The sequence below is a fragment of the Amblyomma americanum genome, chromosome 9 (genome assembly GCF_052857255.1).
Source record: "Amblyomma americanum isolate KBUSLIRL-KWMA chromosome 9, ASM5285725v1, whole genome shotgun sequence".
In the NCBI taxonomy this organism is placed as follows: Eukaryota; Metazoa; Arthropoda; class Arachnida; order Ixodida; family Ixodidae; genus Amblyomma; species Amblyomma americanum.
In genome coordinates this window covers 60,940,589-60,957,767 of record NC_135505.1, presented here as the reverse complement: position 1 = coordinate 60,957,767, position 17,179 = coordinate 60,940,589, and the positions used below count along the sequence as shown (strand labels likewise).

The window sequence follows — 17,179 nt, the reverse complement described above, 5'->3', positions numbered from 1 at the left end:
CCCCGCGTCATCTTAAAATAGAGGAGTGCACCAGACAACGCAACGTGGCATTCCGAAACTTCTTCAACAGCGCAAAATGACGCAACGAGAAGAAACGACGGTTTCGGAACGTCGAAATCATGACTTGAGGGTCGCGGGCACTGTTCGTGGCTGCGGGTGGAATGAGCGATACGTCCCAAAACGGCATCAACGCATCGTAATATATCTAAGCTAGAAAAATGTTCACCTGCTGCAAGAAAAAAGTATTTTATTTTTTTTATTCCGGGAAAAGGCGCTTACAAGAACAGTTACTTTAACCAAATGGTGATTAATATTCAGAACAAGTGATTTCACAAACTCTCCAGATGGAAATGTTTGTGTTATAGCATCTACTGATTGGTTGACAGGTAAAGGGCCGAACAAAGCAAAAGTTGGTCATAGAAGAGGTCTGTTTCTTTTTTACGTAAAGAATAATGTATAACCACAATCTCATTTAGAACAATTGGAAATACGATTATCATATCGAGTGTCACGTGCGTCGGTGCCGGCTTAACAATTCTAGACTAATTCACTGACTCCGCGCAAGGGACGAAAAATACCTGTAAAACCGAAGGATAGCAAAAAAGAAAACAACTGCGACTACGACGCAGACAACAAGAAAGGTTCTGCACGTTCGTGAGCAAGAAATATACAAACACAATCAACATATACGCGTGTTAACTTTTTTTTTAAATACACCGCCTGAAAAACAAACAATTTACAGAACATTTTACATTTCCCTCACCCTTCAACCCCTATGTATTCTGTGTTTTGAGCCCTTAGTACGAAAAGCCCTAAAATTTCAACCAGTTTAGCAAAGAAGGCTCTAGCGAAATAGCTTTTTAAATTTGTGGTTTAGCATTCCACACCGCGGTGGCTCAGTGGTTAGGGCGCTCGACTACTGATCCGGAGTTCCCGGGTTCGAACCCGACCGCGGCGGCTGCGTTTTTATGGAGGAAAAACGCTAAGGCGCCCGTGTGCTGTGCGATGTCAGTGCACGTTAAAGATCCCCGGGTGGTCGAAATGTTGTTGTTGTTGTTAGCCTATCAAAAGATGGCACATACCCACATTGGGGGATCGGCCAAGAATCGGGTAGCTATTCACCTGAACGCAGTTAACAAAAAGGAAAAGCACGTGGGAGCATAACACCGGTGAATTTTTCGTCATGAACAGAAAAGGGATGAGTGTTTTGATTTTAAAATTTTAAGAATAATAATAAAGAGAGTGATTAAATATTGATGATTTAGTCAAAATGTAATAATTGATAGAAAAGAAAAGGTTGAAACACTTAGCAAGGCAGTCGGTGAGATTCTATCAGGAAATTTTGAACAGCGGTGCAAACAGATCTGTGGCTGAACCCAAATGTGGTGGCGCCAAATGATAGCAAGAGCGGGCTGCTCAAACTAAGTCCAAGATGCTGCAAGGGCTCCTCCAGCAACCTTTTTCTCAGTGAGTTGAATCGGCGACAATACAGCCAAAAATGTTCAATAGATTCTGGCTCACGGCAAAATGCACAAAGGGGAGAGAGCGCCAAACCCGACTTGTGAAAATAGAAATTTAGAGGGGGGATGCGGCAGCGTAGCCTCGTCAGTGATACCTCAAGCTGCCGAGAGCAACAAATTTTCCTGTTCCAATAATATTTAAGGTGCTCATAATCCGCCGATGTTAAAAGTGATGTGTCTTTCGTGCTTAAAAACGCACGTCGCCGAAATCTAGATGCTGTAATATAGGCTGTAGCCGGGATGATTGGCAACACGGGGCCGCTGAGGGAAGCCTTTTGAGATTATCAGCAATCTCATTTACTGTCACACTGCTGTGGCCGGGAACCCATACTAAATGAACAAGGCTCAAATGCGGAGGAAGTAGGGATAAGAAAGTTGATAAAATGGGACCGTCAACCTGTGCAGCGAAGGACGAACACAAAGATAAAGAATCAGTAATTACTGCAACTGCTGTAATAGAGGGGTCTAGCTTGCGTAGAGCAAGTACAACTGCTAGAAACTCTGCTTGAAAAATAGGGGTGAAATCTGGAAGGCGCAGAGAAAAGGACCAGTCTAAATGGGAGCAAAATATTCCCACACCTGCTTTTTCATTGCATTGCGATGCATCAGTGGCTATTGCTATATCGGTTGGTAGGGTCCTCAGATGATCTTCTAGAAGGCCATTTAGAATACTCGGTGGCAAAAGTTTTGCATTTTTTGGGAATATGTCGTCGAAAACAGTGTGTATAGTGGGCCCATTCCGAAGCGCAGGAAGGATATCATAAATGTTTACATCTAAAGGCTGAAGTAATCTTTGCACAAACACTACCTGAGGGGAATTGAAACGAGACCAGGGGACACCAAAAAAGGAGGTCGGCTGAGAACAGAAAATGCTTTGGGAACGGTGGAAATGGGATTCATAGATCCTGACGTAAGTTTGCACAGTTAAAAATTGAAGTCGTGATAAGAGAGACGGAATGCGAGCTTCAAGGTACAGCACATTGATAGCCACAAATTATTCCGGAGCCCTCCACTACGGCACCTCTTCTTCCTTTCTTCTTTTACTCCCTCCTTTATCCCTTCCCTTACGGCGCGGGTCAGGTGTCCAACGATATATGAGACAGATACTGCGCCATTTCCTTTCCCCAAAAACCAATTATTATTTCCACACCGCCGCCGCCGTCGAAAATTGGCTTGCTACAGCACTGTAGCCTTGCGTCGCCGCCGATTAGGGTGCCTCGATCTCCACTAGGTGTCTGGATGCCGCATTCCCACTTTGTGGACGCTAGTGAAGCCACCGGAAGTTCGGTGGCATGCCCCAGAAGTTCGCTGTCTGCTGTCTAATCAATTCAAAAAGTCGCGTCTTTCGCCATTCTTTTCGTGTAACGTCTACTGTAATATAAAAGGAATAAGCAAACTCAACGTGAGAAATGTGTGCATTGTTTGGGGAACCCTGTAATTTCAGAGACACCGAAGAAAACAGACATGCATGTCTCACCATGCCGCTGCAAAGGGGTACGGGCATTAAAAACTGTTTTCTGATCTGGTTCTTCTCTTCCGAGAGTAACTAGGAGAAGTAGGAGAATGCCGATGAGTCTAACAAATTTTCGTGTAGCAAAGAAAAGGCAATGGCACGGAAATCCCGACACCCGAAGAGCCACTCGTTATACAGCTGCCGCTGTTTCGGTTTCGAGTTGGTGGCGCACGATGTATCTTCTCATCGATGGCAGGTGATGCTTATCGCTTTAGTGTGTCATTTGCCTTCCAGACGTGCTTTTAATCTAACTCCATATCGCAGCCATGTTTCATCTACACAGCGCGAGAGAAAAGACTGACGAGAAAGACGAATGGCAGCAGCGCATGCGACAAGCGCTGTTTGAAGTCAACTGCACCAAGCGTCACGAATAAGAGCCCATTCTGGCATAATTTTCTACAGTGCGAAGCAGTAATTGATACGCTTCGTCGAAAAAGCAGTACCATATACCTTTTGGAGGCGCTAATAAGAACCAGCAGAACACCGACGGCACCTCACCAGTTCGGGGCCTCGCCCTTGCTCCGGTTCGTTCTAATTCGGTAAAATGGTCACTGCAAAGTCGGCTGCGTAATGAAGGTTTCCACCTATTCTTCCTTAAATTTATCCCTCATTGATGGTATAACTTGCGCTTAGAGCGCCACAATGTGCATCACAACAAAGACTAGAGTTGGCGACGCTAGCGCAACGTGACGACACAGAGCTGAGCAGACGAGGCTCCGTACGTACTGAGTGTAGCGTCGATCGTTCTGTCGTCTGCTAGTGTCGTCCCGTAGCGCTGCAATGGACCCTTATTTTTTAAACGTCTTTACCGAGGATTTTGATACTCTCCTCATGCAGTTGACGGCGCGACAGGTCGGCATTGTCATGAAAAAAGACAAGAATTTCGAAAAGACAAAATACTAAGTGGAAAACGAAAACTGAAAAACCGTTCTGAGGTCCGATTTCGTGCACTGCCAAAGGATGACTTCTGAGACATGCCGCACAACTTCCGGTGGCTTCACTTTCGGGCGCCCTATGCGGCATCCAGCAGATCAGTGGGGAGACGTACGATAGCGGAAGCTGCATCGCGGGCGGCATCAACGATCGCGGTGGTTCAGTTCGTTCGCGGTGTTCGTGCCAGATCTGTCTGCGACTGCTGTTTCGTTTCCTGGTGGTGCCGGGCGTTTATTTTGGTGAGACCATTCCATGTTCGTGGGGTTTTTGCCAGGGTTCAGGGTAGCCCTCCTGACTCGGGTGATGTAAGGTTGTCGGCGCGCTGTGTGCAGGCATGTCTTTCACTTCCCCGGGAGGAGGCTCGAAAGCCTGGCTCGCCAGCCTGCCGGCCGAAAGCTTGCCTTTGAATTCATTTCTAAAAAATGGTGTCAATTCAATCCCCGTGGCGCTTGTGCCGATAGGAGATGGAATTCTCAAAATGTAGAATCTGAAAACAATAAAGCATCAACTAAAAAGTCTAACCACTCACTATCTCGACATCTCTGAAGTGCGACCTTTCGGGAGGCGTGGCATTGTTTTTAAGTCGGCAAACATTGAGTGTGTGTCGGATCTGCACCGATGTAATACTACAGTGTACTAGAAGGCAGCAGTGGGTTCAGGGAGCGCTCGCGGGTGAGGCATCTCAAGTCGACGATGGGAGACAGCGCCACCGGAGAATGGGCTGTAAGGAACAGGCAGCACGCATAGCATCTGCAGCGCCGAAATAGCGTCGCGTGTTGCGTTTAGCGGTGAATAAGGTGTGCCTGCTGCTGTAATGCAAAGTGTGGTACGGGATACAACAGTTGGCGACGAGTGGTGAAGTAACCGAACGCGGAAGCAATGAGCCTGCATCAACCGCCCGAGTTCCTGCCGACGCCCGGGAAGCCCGCCATTCCTTGGACGCAGTGGCACCGCCTTTTCAAGAACTATCTCCTGGCGTCCGGGAGCGACGCTCACCCACCTGCGCGCCGTAAAGCTTTGCTGCTACACTGTTTGGGTGTGGAAGGCCAACGCTTGTACTACGCGTTGCCGGAGGAGAAATCGTCGACGCCGCCTACAGAAGGAAAGGAAGGAAGCGGTACGAGCGACGAGTACGATGCAGCGGTGGCTACGTTGGACGCTTACTTCACTTCTAAAACGAACGTCGTCGTGGAGCGGCATTGGTTCGGACAACGCACCCAACTGCCCGGGGAGACTGCAACAGCGTTCGTCACGGCGTTGCGTGAGCTGGCATTAAGTTGCGACTTCGGTAAGCAGGCTGACGATTTTATTCGTGACCAACTTGTAGCGAAAACGTGCAACCCTGTTCTTCGGGAACGCTTACTGCTTGAAGGCACTTCGCTCACTCTTGAACGCGCACTGGCTATTGCAAACAGTATCGAAGAAGCCACGAAATACTCACTTGAGCTGCAGTCATCGGCTGCGAGCGTTCAAAAGGTCGAAAAACATCGGATGCCATGCCGCTCAGAAACGCAGTTACCGCGTTCGCAGCAGCCGAAGTCCTGTTTCCGTTGCGGGTCTTCAGGGCATCTTGCAGATTCCAAGACATGCAAGGCGCGGGGTAAAACTTGCAGCAAATGTGGCAAACGAGGACATTTTCAGCGTGTCTGTAGAAGCGGCATGCCTGACGAAAGGGCCCTTGCTGTCCGAGAAGTCGACACCTGCAGTGCATCCGGCGATCTCAACGTGTTGCTTCTCGACCGGCAGTGCAAAGGAGGGATACACACAGAAGTCTTCGTACAAGATGTTCCTATACGTTTCCTCGTAGACACGGGTTCTGCTGTCTCCATTCTGTCGAACGCCACGTATTCAAGGTTGAAACGCTTCCCTTTGCAGCCAACATCAGCGTCACTCTACGATTTCTCTCGCCGCAGAATAACCATCGAGGGGTGTTTCACGGCGCCAGTCATCTTCCAGGATCGGCAGGCCGACATTCCCTTCTACGTCGTCAAGGACGGTACTGACATTCTCGGCATCGACGCTGTCGAAACGCTGCGTCTGCAAATCAACGGTACGTCATTGCAATGCACCCATATTACGCAAGCGCCAGAAGGCCTTGACCGTGAACTGTTTTGCCAGTTTCCGCACTTGTTTGATGGCAAGTTAGGGCTTGCAACAAATTTTGTCCATAAGGTCAAGATAAGAGAAGGAATCACGCCTGTTGTTGCTAAGTTGCGGCGTTTGCCATTTTCAATGCGAGACCGAGTACGCGAAGAGCTGCAGCGCCTTGAGCAAGAAGATGTCATAGAAAAGATTGACACGTCTGAATGGGTGTCTCCAATCGTAGTAGTAGCAAAGAAAAACGGCAAGATAAGAATTTGTGTCGATCTGCGCGAACCAAACAAAGCGATTGTCGTTGACAAATTTCCACTGCCGCACACGGAAGAAATATTGCACAAACTTCATGGCGCAAATTACTTTTCAAAGATTGATTTAGCAGCTGCATATCACCAAGTTCTGCTAAGCCCTGAAAGCAGGGAACTGACTACCTTCATAACCGATAGTGGACTGTACAGATTCAAGCGCGTCTGTTTCGGTCTTGCATCAGCACCGTCTGCGTTTCAGAAAATGATGGCCACTATTTTGCAGAACTGCAAAAACACTTTGTGCTACATAGATGATGTCATTGTGTACGGAAGCACACGTGAAGAGCACTTCAAGAATTTGAAACAAGTTTTGCACTTGATTGCAAAGGCTGGATTGAAGTTGAATGACAAATGCATTTTTAATGTGCAAGAAGTCGACTTCCTTGGTCACAGGATCAGTCACAAGGGAATACGCCCTTTACAAAGTAACATTGACGCCATCAAGGCTGTGCCAGCCCCAACAAATGTCGGTACTCTGCGCTCATTCTTGGGCATGGTCGGCTACTACGCCAAATTTATACCTGACTATGCGGTGGTTGTCGAGCCTCTTCGAGAGTTGCTACGTAAGAATGCCACATTCACATGGAACCCTGCAAGACAAGCTTGTTTCGAGCAACTGAAATGTTCCCTGGCCACAAGATGTTTACAGCTATTTGATCCTGCGGGTGACATTATTGTCACTACGGATGCCTCATCCATTGGCTTGGGAGCAGTGTTGCAACAGACAAGGAATGATGAACTGGTGACGATTGCTTTTGCTTCTCGCAGGCTTACTTCACAGGAACAGAAGTATTCTGTAGGGGAATTGGAAGCCCTTGCTTGCTTGTGGGCATGCGAATATTGGAGAGTGTACCTTTGGGGTCGTTCATTCATATTACGCACCGATCACCAGGTTCTGGTCACACTCCTTAGTACAAAGGGAGTAGGTCGCCGACCGTTCCGGATTGCGAGGTGGCACGCCAGGCTGTTGGCATACAACTTCACGATTGAATTTCACAAGGGTGACAAGAATACTGTTGCTGATGCTCTTTCAAGGATGCCCCTTCCAGGTCGTGTGGAGGAAGAGGAAGAAGAGACTGTTTGTGTTGTCTCAACATGCATTACTCATGAAGAGTTTGTCATTGAAACGATGCAGGACCCGTTGCTGCAGCAGGTTATAAAGTGGGTGACATCGGCATGGCCCGCAGTGAAGATGTTGCCTGCCGAAGCAGTTCCGTTCTACCGGGTGCAAACTGAGCTCTCAGTCGTTGGAGACCTCCTGCTTCGTGGTGACAAATTTGTAGTACCTTCGTCCCTCGTAGCACGGCTTCTTGACGCAGCCCACGAGTCTCATCCGGGAATAACGAGGACAAAGCAGCGACTACGTGAGCAATACTGGTGGCCTGCTATGTGCAAGCAAGTAGAACAATTCATTGCATCCTGCGCGGTATGCCAATCTGTTGACAAGTCTGCAAAACCCGTGACACCACCTCTGCAGCCAGTTGCATTCCCATCTGCACCATGGCAGAAGCTAGGCATCGATATTGTGGGCCCTTTTTCCGAAGTGCCGGCAGATTGCCGTTTTGCCATTACAGCCATCGATTACTACAGCAAGTGGCCTGAGGTTTGTTTCTCAGCAAGGGTGACAACTGCAACAGTCATCTCCTTTCTGCGAAGCATCTTCAGCAGGGAAGGATATCCAGACGAGATTGTGAGTGATCATGGTGCTCAGTTTACAGCCTTGGAGTTTGACAGTTTCCTCAAAGAACGTGGCATCGCTCATACGTATTCGGCAGTCTATCATCCGCAAGCTAACGGGCAGGTAGAGAGGTTTAATCGAGTACTCAAAGAGTACGTTCAAGTCTGCGCACAAGAACATCGGCCTTTGAAGGAAGCTATCACCGAATACCTGGGAGTCTACCGTTTCACACCGCATGCGACCACAGGAGTGAAGCCTTCCGTCCTTCTTCACGGCCGTCATCCCAGAACAAAACTTGATCTTGTAGGAGCGCCAGGTAAAGAGTTTTTTCAAGATCCGCAGGCAGCGATGAAGTCCATCCACAGCAGAGTAGCACAAAGGCAACAAGCAAGTAAGACTTACACTGACCGTCGACGAGCTGCAAAGTACTCTCCATTAACAACAGGTCAACCGGTGAGAGTCAAGTTGCCTGGTCACGTGCCTAAGGGCGCTCTGAGCTACTCGAGTCCATTCACCATTGTGGACCAATGTGGTCAAGATACCTACAAGCTCAATGATGGCCGCACATGGAATCGGAGTCGGCTGGTACCTTGCCCCCAACCAGTTCCACCACCTACAGTTCCGAAAAGTTGTTCGCCTGAATCAGCAAAACCACTTGGCGAACCACAGCAGGAGAACCACGACCCACCCCAGCAGCCATCTGTTCAGACGCCAGTTGAAAGGGACGTTCCAGGACTGAGGCATTCGACGAGACAAAGAAGACCACCAGTGTGGTTTAAAGACTATGAAAGACATTGAGTGTTTATTGTGTTTTTCCAGTGTTAGTTGCTAACTCTTTTGAGGGGGAATAATGTGGTATTGTATTCTGTAGTTATGTTTGTATAAACTAGGTGGCGCTAGGCATGCGCCCTATCTGGTCAGCTGACTCGCACATCTGTATATATATTCATCATTGAACTGGAATAAAAAGGAGGTTGGTCGAAGAAGGTACGTGGCGGGTGCTTGACGTGGTGGTGCTCCGGCTGCTCCGGGCAGTCGGACCAGGCAGTTCCCCAACGGTACGGGATACAACACAAAGATTTTTTTCAAGCGAAGCAGCAAAGTAAAGAGTAGAAAACTGGGCATGCCGCAGTCTTCTGTCGCATGACAAAATAGAGCTGGTGACAGAACGACTGGGATTTTCGTGCACAAAGCGGTGCCGCGCACGGCATAAAAGAACTAAAGGGTTAAATTGGGCAGGCACTATTGCTATCAAAAGGCACAAAATTTGTGCCTTTTAGCTCCAGTTTTTTTTTTTAAATGTGCAGATATTTTGCACAATAGACCACGGCTCAAAATGAAGTTCACAAATTACCTAAGCTGAGTCTAAAGTTAGTCTTTCTTCTTCATGTTTTGGCGCGGTAAAGAATGTCGGTTTGCTTCCTTTTGCTGGTTTGACAGCTGGGACTGAAACGGTGGCGTTGTTGTTGACAGTTCCACATTCCAGCTTACTCCTTACGGGCACAAAAAAAGGAAAAGAATTTTTGCAAAAAGGCAGTGCACACAGCACAGCAACACCATGAACATGCAAGCCAACAGTGGTCATCAAGTGGCAACCAGCCAATACCCTACAGCCCCCGCGACTGCAGCGCCGCCGCCGCCACCAGCAAACCGTCTACACTCGCCGCCTCACCGCAATGCATGGCGCGTGCCTGCTTCTGAACACGCTACCCCCTTCTAGTACACTTTAGTAATACCTTCACTTCTCTGCCGGTTAAAGCCTTCATTCCTGAGCAGCATGTGTGCATTAAGGGCATTGTACGTGGAATGGACCCGCCATTTTCATTTCAAGAAATTTTGGAGGAGTTCCAGGAAGCCGGGGCGGCAATGATTTCTGTATATCGCTGCTCTCGTGAGATGGCTGAAGTGCGTGTTGCAACAGAGTCAGTCATAACAGCTTTTGCTGGTCGCACATGCCCGTCGGAGTTGAAAATTTGGCCAATTGTCTACTGCGTTGATCCGCTGCATCCTTGACCCCTGCAATGTACCAACTGTTGGAGAATTGGACATGGTGGTAGAGCCTGTAAGTTGGCGACCAGATGCCAGGTGTGTGGTGAAGGTCACTCTTCCGACAGATGCACCACTGAACAGACAAGCTGTCTATGCAGTAACAGTCACAGCGCCGATGATGCCACTTGTGAAAGTGGCACAGGAGCAAAGTTTATTGGAATTAATTGAGCAGAATCACTGCTCACAGGCAGACGCTTATGCACTCGTTAATCGCAAAAAACATTCCTATGCCAGCCTTGTGCGTTCCTCTACTCCTGACCTCGAGGCCACATTGTCTGCCTCAACAATGGCAACCGTCGAAAAAGCACTCTGTTGTCATCGAGCGCATGCTCAGCAGCTTCGCGCAGGCGTTTTCTGGTATTGTTGCAAATCAGGCTATTTCTCAACCTCAGCCTGTAGTTCTACCAGCATCAACATCACAGCAAGCCTGTGCTCAGTTTCGTTGCCACGTCATCACCCAAGGTGCCGTCTCATGTGCTGCCTCTCGACAGCATCTCTGTAACCCTTTCTCACAACATTGTTTGCACTAATGATGTAGAAATGGCTTGTCCTACGCAGAAGCGTCAGGCTTAACCTCTCCTTCCAAGTCCTCCATTCCCCAGGTCAAGACAAAAAAAGGGTTTTCTAGAGTGTCTTCCAAGTCGGATATGCTACAAGAGGCTGTTTCAGCCTCTATTCTCAAATAGGCATCATGGCGAATGTAAAAGTTCTCCAATGGAATTGCCGCTCTATTGCATCTTCTCTTCCTGATTTAAAAATTCTTCTCTTGTCTCATAACCCAGATAATGCGCTCTTGCAAGAAACTTGGCTCTCCCCTGTTAAGTCATTCTCTTTAAGCAGGTTTCGTGTTTTTCGTGCGGGTTGGTGTCTCTGATTTCGTCAAAAAATTGTGTCACCGGTTATTAATAACTAAGAAAGTAATAGATTCTTTTTGTGAGGTTCTAGCTATGGATCTCACTTTGCCACACTGTGCTAGTGTCACAGTCGCAAATGTCTATTTTCCAAATGGAGTATGCAGAACAGACCACCTAGACAGCTTACTCACATACTCTAGCAGGCTAATCATTGCAGGGGACTTCAACTCACATCACGTCGTCTGGGGTCTCTATACTGATTCACATGGACATATGTTATGGGCATGGAGGTCAACAAATGATGTGCGGGGTTGCAATTCTCGGGCCGTAACCTTCATCCGCAGGCACTCGCGCCCAGTTCTCGATTTGTCCTTGGCAGCAAGAGGAGTAGGTATAGGGGCATGCTCCACAACTGACTGCGGCACATGTAGTGACCACCTGCCAATTATTTTCACCATATTGGTGAGCCCGCTCCGAGATCATGGTTCTGCCCGGAAATTAGTGAATCTTGCAGCCTACAAATCATCTTTGCGCGCCTACCTTACATTTGATCCTTGTTCGTGTATAGCCCCGCCACGGTGGCTCGGAGGTTATGGCGCTCGGCTGCTGACCCGAAAGACGCGGGTTCGATCCCGGCCGCAGCGGTCGAATTTCGATGGAGGCGAAATTCTAGAGGCCCGTGTACTGTGCGATCTCAGTGCATCTAAAAGAACCCCAGGTGGTCGAAATTTCTGGAGTCCTTCACTACGGCGTCCCTCATAGCCTGAGTCGCTTTGGGACGTTAAACCTTGATAAACCAAACCAAACCTTGTTCGTGGAGGACCGACAGGGCTCAGCGAGTGTTTTCTTCAGTTTTGAAGGCTACGGAGAGCTCTCAGTTCATTGTGCGTTCTGCTATTAGCAATAAATCACCATCCCCCTGGTGGAACGACGCGTGTGAGACAGTTTTCTGTCATAGGAAAGCAGCGTGGAGGACCCTTTCGCATAATCAGAGCCCAGCAAATTGGATCAACTACAAATTTTTCTCGGCCTCGTTTAAACAAACCATAGCAAAGGCAACGGGTGACTACAATCAAAATTTGAACACATATTTGTCAAACCCAAAAAATAAGAAGGCTTTGTATCGTTTTATGGAATGGAATGTGAACTCCTGATTCATACAGTTAACCAGCTCGGTGGTGCCCTCTCCACATGAGGCAAAAGATGAGTTACAGTGAATTGCTCAAGGGCTTGCTCCATGTTTTCAGGAGCAGCATAGAGTCCCTCTGTTCGCCCCCTACCCCTGCTCAGACTATGTTGTGGTTGACAAGTCAGAGTTAACAACTGCAGTTTTTTTAATGCAATCCTCAGCTCCGGGTTGGGATGGTGTGACGGTCGGTATGTTGAAAATCTTAGCGCAAGACTTCACTCAGGGCCTCCTCGATCTGGTCAATACATGATTGGAAACTGCATGGTTGCCTCGCTTCTGGAAGGTAGCGAAAATAATATTGCTCTTAAAAGATACAAAGAAAGGCTTCCATATTGATAACATTCAGCCAATAGCTCTAACATCTAATTTGGTAAAGCTCATAGAAAGAATTGTGCACAGCTGCCTATCAGCGCGTTTCAGAAGTCAACGCATTGAGCTCTGCCCAGACTGGCTTTTGCCGCGGATGGTTCATTTGGTCTGCCCATGTCGATTTAGAGAGCAGAGTCCGCCTTGCTATGTGCAGGAATGAAGTATCAGCATTAGTGATGCTTGACATTGCTAAAGCTTACGACAGCGTTGAATATTCGATCCTTCTTTCTAAATTGGCATTATTACACCTGCTGTACTACATTTATGTATGGATCTGCGAATTTTTAACAGGATGGCAGTTCTTTTCCTCTGACGGTTCCTTGAAAGCTTGTCTTGGGGAAATTACATTCTTAGTTCCATTTTGATATGATTTTACATTATCTTTGTTTCTCTCCGCTTGTGTGTATTTTGCGTCCGCTCTTTTCAAATCCATTTTACTTCTCTCATCCTTTTTTTTTTGTTTGGCAACTTGTCTGGTTGGTGCATGAATTATATGCTGTCTGCTGCCAGGCACTGCAACTCAAGCCTTCTAAGGCTTTGGCAGGCCCGCATTTGTACTGGTATGAGGAAATAAAAAAATTCTGTTGCTATTATTATAACTTCAGACACCTATGCCCAGACCAGAGGTGTGTCGCAAGGTTCTGTACTTTCGCCACTTCTATTCAATCTGCTGATGTGCGACATTCCAGTACACCCTGATGTTACAGTATACGTTTATGCAGATGACATAGCGCTCTTTGTTTCTGGAGCAGACATTCATGCCCTATATCATTCTCTCCAGGAATACCTCAATGTGCTCGAGGTTTGGCTGGATACAATAAATTTCGTATTAAATGTGCAGAAAAGCAGCGTGCTTGTTTTTAAAACCAACATGCCTTTATATATAACGCTGCGCTATTGCTCGGACAGCATACGTCAGGTGGAATCATTGAGGTATCTATGCGTCATTTATGATGCCAGTATGGATTGGCGGCCCCACATCGAGATGAACATTGAGAAAGATGAGGGTGCATTAGGTAGGCTACTACAAATAAGTAATAGGAAATTTGGCATGTGCCGGGACACGCTTCTACTTCTTTACAAAGCGTATGTCAGACCCATTTTGGAATTTGGCTGCATACATTTTTCTGGCTCCCCTAAATATAAGCTTCATCCGTTGCTGCGGTTAGGAAGGCGCGCACTGCGCCTCTGCCTAGGTCTCCCTCAATCAGTTTCCACCGCAGTTCTGTACCTGGAACCTCGTATTCCCGACCTTAACTCCCGTTTTCGCCTTTTAAATTTCAGGACTTTTTTGCGGGCATTTGAGTCGGCTCCTGCTGTGGCTACACCTATTTTCGTGTCGCACCCAGCCCTCTTTCTCACTCCTCATTGGCCAAGGTTCCGCTTCCCTCAAGTTTTACTCAGAACCTTTCATCCAACATTGGTGTGGATCTCAATTTTGTACGCAGAGTTGGTTGGGCAGCGTCCCCTATGGATATTGCTTTTGATTAGATTTTCCCACCTAATGTGAAGCATCTGCCTGCAAGTACATTAACTGGACTCCTCTTTGATCACCTTGCCCATTTCCCGCAGCATACTGTAATTGTTACAGATGCTCGTGGGGCTGGCCGGAAGGCAGCGGTTGCTATTTTTTCTGAGTCTCTCTCGTGGAGCTTTTCGGTTAGAGTTCCGGATTACACAACCATATTTCTAGCAGAGTTTATGGCTCTTGGGCTGGCCAGTTTGAAAATTCCCACAAGTTTCTCAGGTGATGTTCTTCTCAGATTGTCTCTCTGTTTTTGTTGGTGCTGGAGTCCACACGATACGCTTTTGTGAGACGCTCACATAAGTTTTTTATTTCCGGATGGGCGAAAGAGGTGCGCGTTGTTTGGATACCTGGCCACTGCGGTAGTTTTCAAAATGAAGCAGCAGACTTCTTTAGAAAAATCAGCTCTAAATGCACCTGTTGCCTGTAGCATCCCTAATCTTGTTATTTTCGGTATGATTCGATTTCAGCGTTTTCAGCTTATAACCGCCACGTGCACCGAAATCTTACTCTCTACTGTTGACTACCAACATCTCATGTACCCATGGAAGGCTCGTGCATGTAAAACCCAGCAGGGTGGGGTAGTGGTGACACTCATGCGATGCAGGATTCCCCGTTTAAATCTTTGCTTATGTAGATGCGGGTTCAGACCCACAAAACTTTATTCGGCTTGTGGTGAAGTTGAGACATTGGAGCATTTCCTGCTCACTGGCCGGAGGCTTGTACATCAGAGGAGAGGACACCTAGAAATTCCCATTACAAAGTTGGGTCTCACTTTGTCGGTTCCCCTCCTCCTCTCTTTCAGCGCCAGGGGTTTTGCATTGCATCAAGTTTGCAAATACCTCCATAATTATATAACAACTACCGGCAGATTCCCTTGCTAATTGTTTCCAAAATTTCCGCATTTAAAAGAGTGTTTGGGTATTTTCATATATTTAATTCTCAGATAGTCTCTCCCGATATTTCGATTTTTCTTTTTAATTACTCTGAAATTTCACCCAAGGCACAAGCATTAGCTTGACATCAGTTTATTCTGTGGGGTCTCCCCACTGAACCCTGGTCAATCCCCCGTCGTGGGTATGTGCCATGTCACGAAAGCAACAACAACAACATCAACGATCGCACAAATTTCGCGCTATGGTTTGTGTATTTCCAGTTGTGCCAGTTCCTCAGTCTGTTGTCTACGTGTTTGTTTTTGTGTGTTGTCAGTCTGTGAGAAGAAGTGTTGCTCCTTTAGCTATCTCGGTGGGGTAGCGGCTAAGTACCTGGCGGTATTGCGCTAGCTTGCTCAATTTTTCCTTCTTGTCTGTACCTGCTCCTGTTGAAGGGTGATTGGGTGCGGGATGTCTGCATTTTCTCCTGGTCAGGGGTTTTCCCCTTGGTCGGCCTCTCTTCCTCAATGCCAGCTCCCAATTGATCTCTTTTTCCGCAGTGTTGTTTCCAGCATTCCAGTCGCTTTAGTGCCTTCCGATGGAGGCGCTATCCGACTGAACAATCCGGAGGCGGTACAGGCGGCTCTTCAATCCACATCGAAACACTTCGTGTGCATTACTGATGTCTGGCAGTTCGGCAGGGGTGGTATTTTGTGCAGGTCACCGGATAAGGACTGTATAGAAGACCTGCCGAATTGTACGTCCTTCGACAACCACCCGGTGAGCGCATTCATTCTGCTTCAACTAGCGTGCTCCAAGGGCTTAGTCCGAGGGATCGACTCTCGATTGAGCCCTATGGAAACACTTGAGAACCGCTCGTATGCAGGAGTAATTGCTGTCCATCGATGCAGCAGAATGATCGACGGAGTAAAAATTCTCGCGGAGTCTGTCATTGCCACATTTGCAAGAATATCCTTACCCTCAGAGATAAAGGTGTGGCCATTGGCGTTTCGAGTAGATGCCTTTAACTCTCGGCCCCTTCGGTATCAAAACTGCTGGAGATTCGCCCATAGCGGCAAAGCCTGCAAATCGGCCTTAAGCTGCTGTGCATGTGGGGAAGGTCATGGAAGACAGGAATGCCCCGAACAGCAGTAAAAATTTTGTTTGTGTAGTGGTGATCACCCTGCTGATTCACCTGACTGTCTTGCACGCACACTAGAAGTTCAGGTGCTCGAGCTTATGGACGAATGCAGATGCACGCGGAGGGAAGCTTTTGCCGCAGTCAAGGAGAGAACCTCAGGCCTCTCTAGTGTGGCCGCCAAATGCCCACCCATTATAGACGCGCCAGTTGGTCCCAGGCTATCACAGCGGCAGTTGAGAAAGCTGTGGCAAATGCAATGGATCGCATTATGGAAACCGCATCCACTTGCATTTCTTAGGTCATAGCTACCCAGATGACCAATATGCTGCAGGTGCCCACCACTCCGGTCTTGCCTTCTTTGGCTTCGGAAGCTGCTCCTCCTTCTGTGGCCACCAACTGTGCTCCACAGGGCCAAAAACAATATGAGCAACAAAAGACTTCTGGGCCATCTCTTCCGAACAGCGTTATAGACACATCCTCTTTGGACTGTGGATATGGAGTCAGATATTCGTGCGCAGAAACGTAGTTTGTTTCCTTTGAATATTTCAGGTCCCTCTTGCCCCCAGTCGAAGACAGAGAAATAACGCTAGTCAAAATCCGAAGACCAGGATTCTAGAAAAGGTAGTCGCAGCTGCGGCACTTCCACCAAGATTTGGTTCTTTAGTGTACTCCAGTGGAATTGCCTTTCTATATTCTCAGCTGCAACAGATTTAAATTGCCGATGCAATCAGCTTCTACCAGATTTAATATCATTACAGGAAACATGGCTGACTACAGATTTTAATTATCATCTCAAAAATTACCGTCCGTTCCAGATTGACCAGTCATCACGAAGGGGAGGGTTGTTAGTGCTAATCTCTACAAAGTTTTGTCACAGGGCATGCATTTCTTTGCAATATGCAGAAAATGACTGTGAAATCCTTGCGGTTGACCTCAGTGTCCCAGGTCAACAGCCCTTTACTGTAGCTAATGCATATTTCCCGTCAGGTGTGCATGATACTCGGCCCCTTGACTCACTCCTGTCTAGTAGCCGTTCTCAGGTTTTATTACTTGGTGACTTCAATAATCAGTTCGCATCATATAACTTGGAGATTTAAAACGGACAGCTTTGGTTCTAGATTATTTGTTTGG

The 17,179-nt window shown here is 47.6% G+C and overlaps 1 long non-coding RNA gene across 1 annotated transcript in view; it reads left to right on the top strand.

The window, feature by feature from the left end:
- The first annotated feature begins 4,135 nt into the window (after nucleotides 1–4,135).
- The window catches only part of LOC144104717 (uncharacterized), a 32,071-nt gene continuing 19,027 nt past the window's right edge, over nucleotides 4,136–17,179 (top strand). Inside the window, exon 1 of the long non-coding RNA XR_013308620.1 lies at nucleotides 4,136–4,205. This is a non-coding gene — a long non-coding RNA (uncharacterized LOC144104717). The remainder of the gene's footprint in view (nucleotides 4,206–17,179) is intronic.